Source organism: Drosophila arizonae, chromosome 2, assembly GCF_054131065.1.
Source record: "Drosophila arizonae isolate 15081-1271.41 chromosome 2, UAZ_ARI_1.0, whole genome shotgun sequence".
Lineage (NCBI taxonomy): Eukaryota > Metazoa > Arthropoda > Insecta > Diptera > Drosophilidae > Drosophila > Drosophila arizonae.
In genome coordinates this window covers 4,604,986-4,620,656 of record NC_142922.1, presented here as the reverse complement: position 1 = coordinate 4,620,656, position 15,671 = coordinate 4,604,986, and the positions used below count along the sequence as shown (strand labels likewise).

Sequence of the window (15,671 nt, the reverse complement as noted above, 5' to 3'; positions counted from 1 at the left end):
AAAAATGTTTGCCGAAATCACTGAGAAAAATAGAAGTAAAAGTGCTCAAGGAGCGTGTGCTCGACTGGCAGATACCCTAAGCTGCTGTAATATATATTTAGATGGCATGAAACATATTAATATAGCATCAAAATAGATGTAATTTAAATGCCTCTCCTATTTGAATCCCCCCATTTTTAATCGAACTCATATTGGAATAAGTATCCAAAATTTGGAATATTCAATATTGATGTATGCAGTTGGGTATACTTATATATCAAATTCTGTTAATTCTGTTAAAGTCTCTCAGCTGAAATAGCTCAAATAACTTATATCGATATTAATTATCAAAAAGTTATCGATTTTCAGAAGAGACCAATGAGTTTGGTATAAAAGTTTCGGGATATAAAAATTTAAAACTTCATAAGTAAGGCTCTTATAGGATTCAAGATAACTGAACATAGCTTCACACAAAACGCTGATAGCCCCTTTCTATTTTAAGAGCTTACAGCATTAAATCAGAGGGAAGGAAAAAATTGTATCTGGCGAGGTAGTCAAACGGAAACGCCTCGGCCTGTGGCAGCCTGTGTCAATGACTTTGAAATGATTTCAACGACGCTCGCGAGTTTCTCAATTCGAAATTTCACTGAGTGCGCGGGTCAGCATCGTACGTGAATTTGATTAGCAATTGGATAATTGATATAATGCGATCTTAAACTGATGGAAAGCAATGCTAGACGAATACGTGACATTACACTTTTACTTAAATGCATAAATTGTCTGCACTCTCTGTGAATACCAAAAGGCGGCGATTCGGTGATTCAAAACGGATATTACGCGCATTTTTAACCCAATTAATAGCATAATTTTCGCCAGATTGAGTTGGATCCTAAAACGAGTTGTGCAACTCTTGCTTTCAGTCGCTTTTCAAGTTCAATGCTGTTACGGCTTTTCCAATCGGATTGCTTCACACTTCCTGTCCAGCAGCTTATGCATTCGATTTTCCTTAAATACACATATGTAAAACAGTTTCTCATTTTTTATTTTGGTGTGGAGTAAAGCCAAAGCCAAAGCCAGTTGGCTTAACTATTAATCCTAGAGGGAAATTTCACAATTTCACGCGGCGCATTGCAACACTTTTTTCTCTCTCTCTCGTTTTACTTTTTGCCACGCGGCTTTCATTCGAATTGGACTTTTCATTTGCATTCGTGCTTTGATTGTTTTGTGGCCTTTGGCAAATTTGCACAATTTTCAGCCAAAAGCAGTTAATAATTTGGCAACGCAATTGGCAAGTCCGTTTTGCAGATCAAGTGCTTTACTTAAGCAGGCGGAAGGCAAGACTTAAGCTCTAAACTAGTTTTCGGCTATTTCGAGTGCACAGCAGGTGCATAAACTCGGAGCTAAGATAAATTTTTATGCTATTCTATTAGCATAATATTTTATTGAGAACTTTTTTTTATTAGGGTTTTTAATAATTTGGCTCTTAATTTAATTATAAATATTCAAGAATGTGATTTAATTTTGTTGCCGTGAATCGTTGAGAAATCGAACGAAATATGTCATAATCATAAGCAACAACAACAATAGCAATCCATGCATTACATAAAGAAAAGCCACAGAGAGTTGAGGGAAAGAGCGCTTCACATATGAATTTTCTTCAATCAAAATTCAAATGAAAGCAAGACGAAAGCAGAACGAAGACGTATATACCCTACACAGACTGCCAAAGCTACAAAGCAGTGAATGCGATATCCTATCGATTATTCATTTGTGCTCTAAAGTCATCGATAAAAGAAAAAATAGTTATCGTCTTATTATAAAAAATAACGAAAACAAATTATTTGAAAGACAAAGCCCCACTTGATTGTTATCGATTGCAAGTATCCAATGAAATACTATCGATAGTAACACTATAGATAATATCTACTAAGCTTTAAGCTTCATTAGCACAGACCCCAAATATTTTCATCCCAGTTTTTTGTTGTTTTAAGTTTTTAAATTATCGTAAATGTATTAAGAGCGGCGCCTATCAAAAGTATTCTATGAGTAGGAAATAAACGAAACTATCGGAGCTCTTTTACAGTTAGTATCATAGAATAGACAAGATGACTAAAAGATTTAAACCAGTTTTTGTCTTAACGGGTTTAGTGAACTGGCTGAAATAGTGAAAGCTTAGCAAGATGTGACCAATGTCAAGCATGATCGCAGTATAATTCAATTCAGTTTAGTCACTTCTGGGTGTTGCGTTTCAAAATAATGTCAAAAATTTAGAATTTATTTTCACAAATTCTTAAGAGTAAAGTTATGCAAAGCCTCAATAACTGGAAATGTCTCATTAGTTGCCGTCAAACTAATAAAGAATATTCATCTCAAATGAATACAAATTGCTTCACATATTCGCTGCATAATTAATAGACTCTACCAATATTAGTGTATATATGTACATATATATATTTCATGCGCCGCTAAGCAACCTAGTAGCAACAACAACAACAATTGAAAACTGGGCTAACAACAATTGCATGAGCAGATGATGTCTATGCGCCCGCTGAGGTGTGTGAATATTTTTACAGTCATTACACGGCGTACTTTTGATTTTGGCAATAACAACCACATGATCACGTTGGCCAAATAAAGTCGAAAAAAATGTCAACACATGATACACTTTTATATATCTGAATTTAGTTGTTTTTAAATACCCTTTATGCATTGAGATTGCACTACATTTGGGGTATTTTAGGTCTGGCCACATTGAACATATCTGATTTTATGCAAAGAATATAGTAATTTTAATTTCTCTCTGGAAGATGTTTATCTCTCTCTCTTTTATATATAATATTAATACTCGATTCTTGTGTTTATCACGTAATGTGATTATAATCTGCCACAAGCTTGACTATTATATATTAAAATTGTTAGAGGGAAATTTTATAGAGATGACAAAGCATTATTTTTTACATTTGGCATAAATGGTAATTTCTCTGTTTATCTAGTAGCTTCCAAAATATTTTCCCAATTGTACAACAGGGAAAAAAGCATATTTCAACATTTAATACCAGCGAAAGTTGTTATACAGGGTATCTGCTGGTCATGCTCATTATCATTTTGATTTTGCCTCCCTCTTCCTCTCTTTTGTTATTTTTTGTTAACTTGGCTTATTATTAAACAGTGCAGAGAGTTGCTTTGTTAAATGGGTAGACAATGTGTAATGGTAACCCAAACAAAACGCTGCATTTGGCAAGGTATTCCATTGTTGTTGTTGTTGTTATCATTATTATTATTATTATTGTTGTTGCTGTTGTTGTTATTTGGCTTAAAGTGCGACGCTTTCATATACAGCATTATACTTAAGGCTCAGGCGTTTGGCTCGTGCGTAACTCCGTCGGTAGGCCTTTATAGCGGTTAGGGCCCAGTGAGCGGACTGAAATTTAGATGACAACATGACATAATTGCTCATTGTTATTGTTATTGCTGTTGCTGCTATTGCTGTGAAACTGCTAGCTGTGTTGACAACGCCTAGAAGTGATACTATTAATTATTTAATTAACTACAAAGTGACATAAGATCCCATCTCAAAGGGAAAGTTGAAAAAGGTGCCGATGTGACTTTCAGCCAACTCGTAGATCGGCTTATATTTCAGCTATATAAAAATATATATGTATGTATGACAGCGGGTTTACTGAACGATCGCCAAACGTTGGCAGCTGCTCAAAATCCCATTCACTTCGCACTCGTGCCACGACTCGCTCATTCAATTGCACAAAAGGCATAATTGAAATTGTTCACTCACAAATGCATTAAACTGGCGGACATCAGTGATGCGATTCAAAGACGATAGGCCATATGGGTATTATCCATTATTATTATTATTACATTATTAGACGTGCAATTATGCTTTGATAACTCTATTCACTAAGCAGAGTCGCGAACTTGAAATGTTATTCCCCTTTGTAATTGCGGTTTTCCAAAGGCAGCAAGAGAATGGGGGACATAGAGAGATGAAAACCAAACAGACAGAGAGAAAAATATTAAAGAGTCGAGAGAGATAGATGTATAGGATATAGAGAACATTAGAGTAATGTTAAGAGAGAAATAAGAAGCATAGAAAGAGATTGGGCAGACAAAAAGAAGCAAGAAATTGTTAAAAGTAAAGAAGGTAGATCGAGCGAGAGGAGAGAAAGAGAAAGAGAGAGAGGAAGCGATATGACTGAGATCTGTGATAAATCTGCGAAAATTTAGATGCCAGAACAAATCATAATATGAGTAATAGAGAAAGATGAATAATGGAACTCCTAAAGGAGATAAAATCCGAGAAAGAGAGAGAGAGAGACTGAAACAGTTTTACACTAAATTTTTTTAAAAATTTGAATTTTTTCTTTCTAATCAAATTTGATTCTTTTTTTATGTAGTTTGAAAATTTTCAAGCCAGCATGTTAATATATTTCCATTTTAAATTAGATAGCTCATTTAGTTTGGCATTGCTTTGCCTAGGGAGTTCTAGTTAACACTACTCCTTCATATAATTTATCAGATTATTAAGGCTATAATTAACTCCGATTTTGTGTTTCTGTTAAGTGTTCAAAATAACATAAATGTATCTACAAATTAACATAAAACAGAATATTCAACGGTTGCAATCGAAAATGTTGATTCACTATGTTTAGCTGATTATTGATCGATTGCATAAACTAATTCATAGTTAGTGTTGGTGTTGCTGTTGTTGTTGTTGTCAAGGTTCATTGCGAGTCATCTGTGGCTCTTCATAAATCAACGAGACGCCAGCCGTTCCGCAGATTAATTTATGCTTAAACTTATGCGCCGTTAAAAGCTTGTGCCAGGTCTGACCCCTACGGTTAGACTCTAGGCTAAAACTATAACGGCTCTCAGGAGGAGGGGGCTTATTAGTTAAACTGAAACAATTGTTTTGTTTTTTTTTTTTTTTTTTTTTTTTTTTTTTGACATTAACTTAAATTTCAGACAATTATGTTTAAGTGAATGAAATGTATTTATGATAAATGCTTGCTAAAATACAGTTACAACAGAAGGTCGGCTCGTTTATGTTAATTATATCTAAAAACCCGAAAACTGGGAAGTTTTCAGTCATAAATGATTTCGACATGGATTGCGTAACTTTTATTACCGATTTTGGGCAGCCGCAGGCAGGTCAACAACAGCAAACAGTATTGGTTCTTAATCAATGGCAATAAATCGTGAAAAAATTGGCAACAAAGTTGCCAACTTGACAACACGATGCTCAACACCTAATGCAAAAAACAGTTAGACAATTAATTAGCTCGTAAAGATGACGACATTGTAATTTGCATTTTTTGGCGTACATTGAAAATGGTTTAGGCCAGGTATGCTGATTTCGGGCAAATGTATTTAAAAGGCAGCAGCAGATGTGGTCCTATAGATATACAGTTATATGGATTAACGAATACCTCACACAATGCAAGCTTATCATTAATATATCGATCGATAAGATCATAGATCGATTACATAGGTAGACCTCTGAGCCCACCCTCATCCCATATGCTGGGTAACTGTTAGTCTGTCACTTGCTACACTAAAGCACTTTTACTACATTTTTTATGTATTTATTTTGCTTAGTTTTTGGCTTGAGGCCAAACCACAATCTGAAGCCAATGATCTCGACCGAACAATTAAGCACTCCGATTCTAAGCCACATAATAGCGTTTACTAGACCATAAATTAGGGGCGGCATTTACGGCCAACAGAGACAACGACAGCGTAGGCGAACGTCTGACACATGCCAACCTGGCTAACGCCAAAAAATAAAAGTGCTTGGCCAAAGCCGCACGAATTACAATTAAGAGCGACTTTTAAATGCAACTTCAATTAAAGTGCGGCACATACTTTTGCTTTTCAAGCCAGCTATTAGCAAAAGATTTCAAAAATAATTTTACACATTTTTTGAATTGTGAGAATTGCTTAGGTTTGTACAAAAATGAGAGAAAAACTTGAAAAATTACAAACATAAAACACTCTAGAAAGTAAATGGGAGTTTTTTTTTTAATACAGCATAGCTATATAGTCAAAGCGAATGTTAGCAATTCGCACAGGATTTGACTTTTACAAAAGGATATTCTGTTATTTGATATCCTCAAAAAAAATTTCATATCATTTTTAAAATCTATTGTAACTCATCAAAGTAAATTTGAGGTGTTTTAAATATATAGTCTAGGCAAAATATAGTATGAATTGACTTTCTATAAACGACAAAGGGATTTAAATTTTACATAATATTTTGAATTTTTTTTAATATTTTATTTTATATAACACAATATATGTAGATATATGATAGATATGTTAATAACATCTACATTGCTGAAGCCACGTGTGATCAAGATTGCGTATAAAAAATAAAAAAACAATTAAAGCTCAATGGACTACAACTTAATTTTTCATCGAATTTTCATTACAAATTAAAATAAGAGTAGAAACATCTTTAAACAAATAATGATTTATTTATATTAAACCCATCCACTAAGTCTTCAACAGAAGCCGCGCCAATCGCAATCTATGCAAATTTCCATGACGATAATTTAAAAAACTTGTTTCCATAGAGACGAATGTATCTAGCGGGTCGAAGACCTCTCCAACCATGCGATCCATATGATCGACTAACGTTATGAAACTCTGTCACGAAAGAGTATATCTAAAATTGCACAAAATTCTCATGATTGTCAATTGAACCTTTCGCTGAAAGTGCTTAGGGTCAATTTGTTGTGCGGGTCAGTTAGTTAGTTAGTCCGGAGTCGACCTTGACGGGGGCACAATTAAAGACGCCGACTTCATAATTGCGCCCCCAAAACTTGTAATTTGCAGCAGCACGCACTTAACCGTTAAGTGAGCGGCATTCATAATTCAAAATGATTAAATTAAATGCGTCTACGAAAAGTTGATGTTTAAGTAAAAATTACTTCATTGCTAATTGTTTCCTCTCGCTGCCCACAGCAACAAAATTTATTTCATTCGGAAAAGTCTATCAAGCACAATTCATATTTTAAGCAATTTTGTAGCAAATGAAGCCTTTGACAGATTGAGGAAATTGTTAACTGATTCGATATAGACGATCAACAATAAAAAAATTATTTATCGATTAAGCTAGCTTTAGAAATCAGATATTGATATAAAAAATCAAGAAAATGTATGTGAGAAAAGCTACATAATTTGATTAAACATATATTTAATATATTCTTAGATTGCCTGAGATACAAAAATTAATAGCTAGCAATGGATGGGTGGATGAATAGTTGAGCGCAACACCTTGAATTTGCCTAAATTTTCCCATTGGCTAATCACCTTGACAAAATATTGAATGCATTTTGGATGGAATGTTTCACATATGAATTTTATAAATACTACTATTAACCTTTACATGAATGAATATGGAAATATGATTTATTTTTACTAAAGAAGACATCGAAATGGATATTCCACTGTGTAAAATGCAAATTCTTAGAGATATCTAGACTATTTTGACCAAGCATTTCGTTACTACAGATTCTATAACTACATTATAAGTATTATTATTATTATTATTGCCTTTACCTTATTTATTGGAATGTGCAATGGATGATTTTTTAGCTTACGGAAGACAATGAAATTTCAAATTTCATAATTCCCCTTAATTCGTAATTAGTAAATACACATTATGCAAAATGCGAAAAGGGAGGTACAGTGAAAACACAAAATTAATAAATCAAAGTGATAAATGGCCCATATTATTAAATAACATATAATATATGTATATATATATATATAATACTCTTATTAATTTCCTCATCTATTTGTTAAGTCTGTGAACCATAAGCAACTGGCTCGAAATAATCAAAAATTGGGGTTAATTAGGAGAGCTGCAGTTCGTTACGCCCAGAAAAGAAATGGCTAGATCTGCGCGTTGTTTTATCATCTTTTACGTTTACCTGAGCACTAACAGTAAATATTTGACTTTGCCCTTAGCCGGAACGGATCACGTTTTGATTAAGACCTTAACAACGCTTGTTGGAGCTGTTATTAGTTATGCTTTTCATTGGCCCCCTGGAAACGTGACTATGACTAATTAGCCACATTTTGTGCCTTATATTGTCTCAGTATGTATATCAATCAGCCAAGCCCCAAGCAATGACTTGACAATCGACGATTAATTCTAAGCATTTTCATTTGCCGACAGCCAGCGACTAAACAATGGGCTTGCATTAATTGCCATTTAGTGAGCGAATTGACAAACAAACAAACTGACCTCGCCATGCGCCCATGCATTGGTCCAATGAGAACAAAATTCACCTCTGCATTAAGCAAATGACCCCAACAATTTCCGCCATCAATTAATACACGTTCCTCTAAGCAGCAAAAATAACAAATCATAAGTCGGCTTTTTGCTGTGAACGTTTTTCAATTACTTCGAGTGCAGTACAGCTTTATGAGAGCAGCGAGACTGGAGTTACCCTTTACTATTTTTATATTTACATATATTTTTTATGTATTCAAGAACTTTTTTTAAAACTACTAATATTAATAGATATGTTCGTTAAATCAGTATAAAATTAAAGCCGCTTAACTTTATGCCACCATGAACGTAAAACAAAATGCTATGCAATTGATTCAGTAAATATTTTTATCTATCATTTTCATAGCTATCAGGTTTTTATAACGTACCATTATATAACCTGTACCTACATTAGCAACTGGCAACAATACGGAGCTCTAAATTTTTTATGCTTATCAAAGCAGTACAAATTCAAGTCATTAAAATCCCGCTAAATACCTATTAAAGATACATTTATAGCTTGTGTGTTTACAAGCCAATCCTAAGTGTATTTGATGTACTTGGATTTAACATGCTGATTAAACCACGAAATTAAACCAGACCAGCTCTACATGACAAAAATAACTCGTATGATACATATCAATAATATGCACTGCATATGTCTGCTAGCGAACTAGCAAACGATGTCAATTCCGATTTTTTCTTTTTTATAGCGTTTTGCACAAGTTAGACTTTATATCATAAACAGAGGGTATGAAAAACAAAACCCTGGTGTCTTAGATCGTGCAGCCGCAACAGCTCGAGCCGGAGCTGCCACACAAATTATGGTCAGCCGTCAGCTGGCAGCTGGTCGACCTTGATGTAGCCATTTGCACAAATATCTAGACGATCTCTTGCTTCGATCGATTTTTCGAGGCGCGCTACAAATCGATCAGAGCCGCAATAAAACGAAGTTTTGCAGCGTTGCGTCTCAATTTTGTGCAATGTTTTTCCATTTCGCTTTTTTTTGGGCTGTAAACTAAATTATATTCAAATTTGTTTGGCTTGGCTGCGCCTCGACTGATAAAAATCCCATTTGGTCGGACCTTAAGTTGCTTTTACTTTGCCGCAACAATGAAATAAATAAGTAAATAAATTACATTTAATTTGCGTAATCAGCATTCAATGGCATTGGAAAATTTCGATTATATAATTATGGCTTGCAGTGAGGGCAGAGGCCAGACTATATGAATGTGCCGGCAAATCGATATTACAACAGTAATTGTATGCCTAGATTTATAGCTGGAATTAGTTCATAATTGAAGCCGCATTCTCTTAGCAACCACACAAGAAATCGTGCCTGGCCACGATTGCTCATACGTCCCGTGGGCGCTGCATGGCAGCGGGTCAAACGTTTGGGTCAACCCACCCAAAATCAACCAAAAAAGAGAGAAAAAAAAAAAAGCTGAGTGTGAGACAAATTGAATGCAGCAACTGGTCATGAGTCATGAGTCATGACAGACAACTGCTTACTGCAGTTGAGGAAATCATTTTGTTAACAGATTTGCAGGAAGCACTTATGTAAATATTTGGAAGTTTTTATCTCACTTACGGATCAACTGGCCATGAAATGCAAAACCCCATCATAATGAGATGCACCTGAACAAATGAAGACAGCTTTCAAAGAAAATGCAAATGCTTTAAACGCTTTACCGCGGCGGTCAGAAAGTGTAACAAAGGGACGCAAAGCAATGCACGAAACCACATTTCATTTGCATGCAATTAGCGGAAGCTGAGAAGACGCGAATAAAACGACTTGAAAATACCCTGTGGAAATTTGAGCGAACTGAGACTATAACACTATAAGCTTAAATTAAAAAACTTGATCACTATATGAATAGTTCCAAGACAGTCTTTGACATCTATAAGTAACTCGATATTACGATTGTCATCGTAAACCGTCGTGAATATATAACTATTGTTCTTCAAAATATTTTAATGACAATAGCTCACATTAGTTGTTGAAACTGATTACTCAAAAATAATCTAAAATTAATTATACAAATTATCCAAATATATTGTACTGTATATGATCTATTCGTTCTCCATGGAAATGTAGTAAACAGGCGACTGGTCCGGGCAGTTAGACAACTGGAAGTCGCTTTAACTTACAACAAATTGAGCTTATTCCCAATGCTATGCGCCAATGACAAGAAACCGGACAATTCTAAAGTTGACAACGTGCCTGCCTCGCCCTCTGCCCCAGACCCACACACCAGTCGCTAGTGACTTTGATGAACGCAATTTGATTAGCTGCGTTGCTCTAATAGACGGCTGTCAGGCCTGGACCTGAAGAGCTTGGTGCAATGGCAACCCATTGCGACATTTGCAAACCGAAGCTAAACGCTACAATCCGAAAATAAAATAAAAACAAAATCAGCCCATTCACTTTTTTCTGTGGAAAACGTGGAAATCAGCCAACAATTGAAAATATTTTTTGCTATACTTTTTTTCCCATTACTTAACTAAAAGTGTAATTGTTCGACCACAGCGGTCACAATGTGAACAAACAATCGCTAGCCAAGTGCAAAGCATAACTTGGCTCACATATGGACATAACTTAAAACGGATGCTTGTCGCATCGTAAGACAACTGGAATAATTATTTATGGATTTTTTTTTCTTTCTCTGTTAAACAAGTAGTCAAGGACAGAAAGACTTTAGAATTGGCAGTTGTGAATTATTAAGCTCAATTAAGTATTCTTACTCTTCGTAATATTTCAAACGGGTATTTGTGTGGGAATTGCCCATGTTTAAACATGGCTGGTTCTTTTATTATAAAAAATGCCAAATATATCATTAGATGTGAGGTGATCATATTTGAAATGATTAAAGCATTTTTTAAATTGTATTTGAAAAAGTAAAAGGAATGTAAATCAAAACATACATTCAGCCTTTTGTTTATCGAGCAGATCAACCTCATTCACAGCCATGAACCCGAGATTGAAGAAATATTTGAAAGAGATTCTACGTTGAATTATATCTATTATATTTTTATTTTTACCACCGAATAATATGTTTGCTTATATTAAATCGTGTCTATAATAAGCTACGACGCAACAAAATATATAATTATTAGTCAATTTTTTATCCATTTGCTCAATTATTTTTATAATTGTGAAAAGCATATTGGAAAGTATATTGGTTTATGTAGTGCAATGATAGAATTTCGAAATATATGTACGAACGGCAGATAAAGTATTCAGCAATTGCATCTCTATAAAGTTATTGAATTCTAAGAAAAGCTCTTAAGCTTAGATTATCAATATTTTAAAAAAATATATTTTTTTTTATATATATTGAATATATTAAATACGCTTAGCCCATATATTAGTTGATATAACTTTCACTAAAAATATATATAGCTTTCTATTGGTGCATGCTCCAAATTTAGGCTTATGCCAAAATTTGGCTTTCAGATAATATCGTATCATAAGGCACCTACTAAATGCCTTCAACCAATGTAATTATGTGAGCACGGTGCTATTTAGATTCACGCCAAGCCAGGCTTGGGCTCTTATGTAAATGTGGCAAATGATGATTAACAATTTTCTGAAACGAACTACGCTGACCCCACGGCGTCGTAGTTTAAACTAATCTATGTGCGCTGAGCTGAACTCGCGCAACTTTTCGCACTTCAGAGCTGGCTAATATTTTGTGAGCCGAGCTTATTGCATTTATACGGACACTATAATTAGCCTATGGACAAGACTCGGGTGCCGTGGCACGGCGCCTGCGCAACCGGCCGACAGGCTGCAATTCAAATTGAAGATCAGCGGGGGGAAAGGGGCGAACAACTTGGTGTTTCGCTTGGTAATTGAAGAAACTGTTGGTAAAATTTTAGTCAATGCACAATTTGCGCCATAAATGGATTTAAAAAAAAAAAAAAATAAGAAAAGCAAGCAGAAACAGACTCAAAAATAAAATAAAACAATGTCGACAAATCTGTGGCGTCTGGCCATTATAATTTTCAGTGGTAAATTGTTAGCCAAGTTTGGGTATTTAGTATCTATCGAATATACGTACATCGACCCCTCCGGCCGGGGTTCACAAAAATGTCCGAAAACACACAAATCGCGTTGCGATGACAAAATTAAAATTCATTTACGCTCAAGTAAATATTTACGCAATAAATTTGCATTTAATTGCATTTGTGAAAAGCGAGCGAGCCGGCACAAGCGACCGAGGCATGCGAAAATGCCACAAAACATTGGCCAAAATCAAATCAAATTGGAAAGTGACGAGCGTGGAATGACGACAATTAAATACTCTTCAAATGTGTGCGAGATGTACGAGCTAAAGTTTAGAGATAAGCGAGTTCAGCGGCTCCTATGCTAGCCAAAATGTTGACGTAGATCAAGACTTTGATCTTAAAGCTTAAACGTGAGCTGGTTTATGAATTATTAATGGCTTTATGCAAGTAATAAGAAATTATAATGTTTCTACTGAACATGTTAACTATGTGGTATAGTAGATGGAAGATGAAAAGATTTTTACTAAGATACTAACTACACATATTTATTAAATGAATATAGGAACGGTTAAAAGAAATTCAATTCATATAGGTTTAAGATTAATTATTCATAGTAGATACAAATGATCTACTAGAGAGCTGTGTTATATATGTATATTCAATTAGCTCTCTTCTGACCTTGGAGCCTCAGCAATAAAAGCTTTTACATTAAGAGCGTAACTTGGGTAATATGAAGAAGAGTTTAGTCTACATAAGGTAGGTAGATTAATATGTTTAGCTATTTGAAACAGTTAATCAAGAAAATATATATTTACGAAACAAAAATTGTAAAATAGTGAAAGATTGTCCTAGATTGATATACTAACAGACAGTATATAGTATGATAAAAATTATTATTATGGTTGTGAAACATATACAAAACATACACAATGTTATACATACTACCAGCAGCATCATAATAATCTAAATATCTCTTATCATATCATTTGAAAAAGTTGTTCCCCATCCGTTACACATTCCATGCCAAAAATGTCATATGCTCTGCCAAGTGTATCCCATACAACTGTCCGCAAATGCAGTCCAAATGCCAACAGCAGGCCCAACACCCCAAAACCCCGGCTACCCAGTTGGTAGCCAATGCTCAGACCCCATTTGATGTCAAAATCGAGGCAAAACAATTTGCGCGACGTATCGAAATCTAATCAAATTATGCGCCAGAAATGTCGAAAAAGCGTGAAATGTTTTGCCTGCGGGCCGGAGTACGCTTGCCCATTAACCCTGACCAGGCGGCCAGCACTGGGGGAAATGAGCGCCTAGCGGGTATTTGTATAAGGGGCCCAGGGGGGGCAGGGGGTAATAGGTAATGGTTGCGCACCTGACGTATTCAAAAATTGCATCAAAATTGCAGCAAATAAGAAGCGCCGAATGCAAAGCATTGGCAAATGTTGTGCAAAAGTGTTTGGCAAATAGCAAATAGCTGCAGCTGTATCTGTATCTACAAATATGTATCTGGCGGCATGAGCACTGCAACTAAGCGCGGATGATGCGTGGACACTCCATGCTCGCATTATTGGAGCGCTTCAGTGCAGCTCTGCGCCAGGAGTTGGGTCGCTGCGGCCAAAAATGTTTTGATGCGGTTCGCTTAATGTGTTTTAGCCATAAACCAAACTCAACTCGTCGCGGCCAAAAATGCAAAATGCCAACAATGAGCATGGCACATAACTGCGAACAGTATCCAAACTCTAACTGCGTGGCCTCCCAGCCTACATTTTTCTTCTCCTTTTTTCTTTTTGTATCTGGCTTCGTTTATTTGTTTTTGTGCGCCTAATTGAATTTGTGGGCACACTCTATTAGAATGTGTGTGAGTGGGTGTGCGTGTGTGTATGTGTGTGTGTTTGTTGGCCAACAAGTGTTGTTCACATGAGTAGTTCATTTGGCTAACTATATGCTAAATTTTGCATGTTCCTGCCACACCTTGTAGACAATCGTTAACGGGCGCGTTTTTAATCGCTAGAAAAACGCGTGCAAGTCGCATACATTGAGATTGTGAAAAGCGTGTGAAAATTTATATTTATGAAAATGTTTACAAATAAATTTATATAAATTGACATAAAATGTTTATAAATATACATATATCATTATTTGAAGATGCTTCCTTCACCTATGTTCATATAAAAGTATAAGCAGGAGCCCTTGTTTCTTCCAGTTCACTAACGGAAGCGAATAGCTTTATCGTTGGTCGACTTGAAAATCAATTGAACCAGTTTCCCATTTATCTATAATTGTATTTTAATTAGGGGCGCTTTGGTAATTCAAATTCAATTATCCGAGCCAGCTGTTCAGTCAAGCTAAACCAATCGAATTGAAAACGAAATTTCATTCAATTGTTGTTGAACTGCAATGCTGCAATGGGGGGACAGCAAAAAAAGATTTGTCAAGCTGGAAAAAGATGAGATAGAGAAAAGTGAACGGAAGTTGCCAGGCAACTTTCAGCAAACACAATGCACTGCAGCTGGATCGGAGGAGGAGATGGAGAAGGAGTTGGATGATATGAGGCCTGTTTAATAAGCCGTTGCAATAACAACAAAGATGCGTTGCAGAGATGATGTATCACGTTGCCTGGAAATTAATTTGAAAGCAGCCAACTAGAGAACTAGAGAGAGGGGGAATAGATGAGCCAATGCACAACATTTTAGTGCCACAGGCACACGCACGCACACGCACACACACAAACACATTTCCACTCGCACTCACACATGCACATATTAATTAATTCAAAATTGCATTACGCATACGCACAGGTGTACGAGCGATGCTTAAACTAAACGAAAAGCCGAGTTGTGCCACACATGCAGCTGCCGCAGAGAGAGAGAGAGCAGCACTTGGCCAAAAGACTCGTAAAATAAAAACACAGCACACACGCCACACATAAAACAAAAGCAACAATAACCCGAGCTAACGAAGCAACAACAACAACTATAACTGCGTCAACTAGAAAAGGCTCTAAAGACCCAGCTCTAAACATTTTGATAGAAATTAAGTCGGAATATGGCCAAATTCAGGTAGTTGGCTTGCAGGCAGCTGACACTGTGGGTGTACACTCTGCACCACATGTCACACACTCGCCCCGCCAGCCAGTTCATGTGTTGTGGCACGAACCAAACCAACCAAGACAAGACCTGGCCGACGGTCCACGCTGCCAGCCAGACTGTTTGGCCACTTAAGCTGCCCGCACTGCGCTCCAATGCAAATTATCTACCCCAGAGCTCCGATTTGGCTCGTACTTTCGGACATTTATTGTACGACTGTCGTCTAGAGATTTTCGTTGCCGTTGCCGTTGCCGTTGCCTTTACCGTTGGTTGTCATGACTGCCAATTGCAAGTTTGTT

General features: G+C 36.0%; 2 protein-coding genes across 4 annotated transcripts in view; one reads left to right on the top strand and one right to left on the bottom strand.

Annotated features, from left to right (window-relative positions):
* Window positions 1-15,671, bottom strand: part of qin (tudor domain-containing protein qin) — a 68,203-nt gene that overhangs the window by 38,839 nt on the left and 13,693 nt on the right. The window lies entirely within an intron of this gene.
* The window catches only part of LOC108618601 (uncharacterized), a 30,830-nt gene that overhangs the window by 3,475 nt on the left and 11,684 nt on the right, over window positions 1-15,671 (top strand). The window lies entirely within an intron of this gene.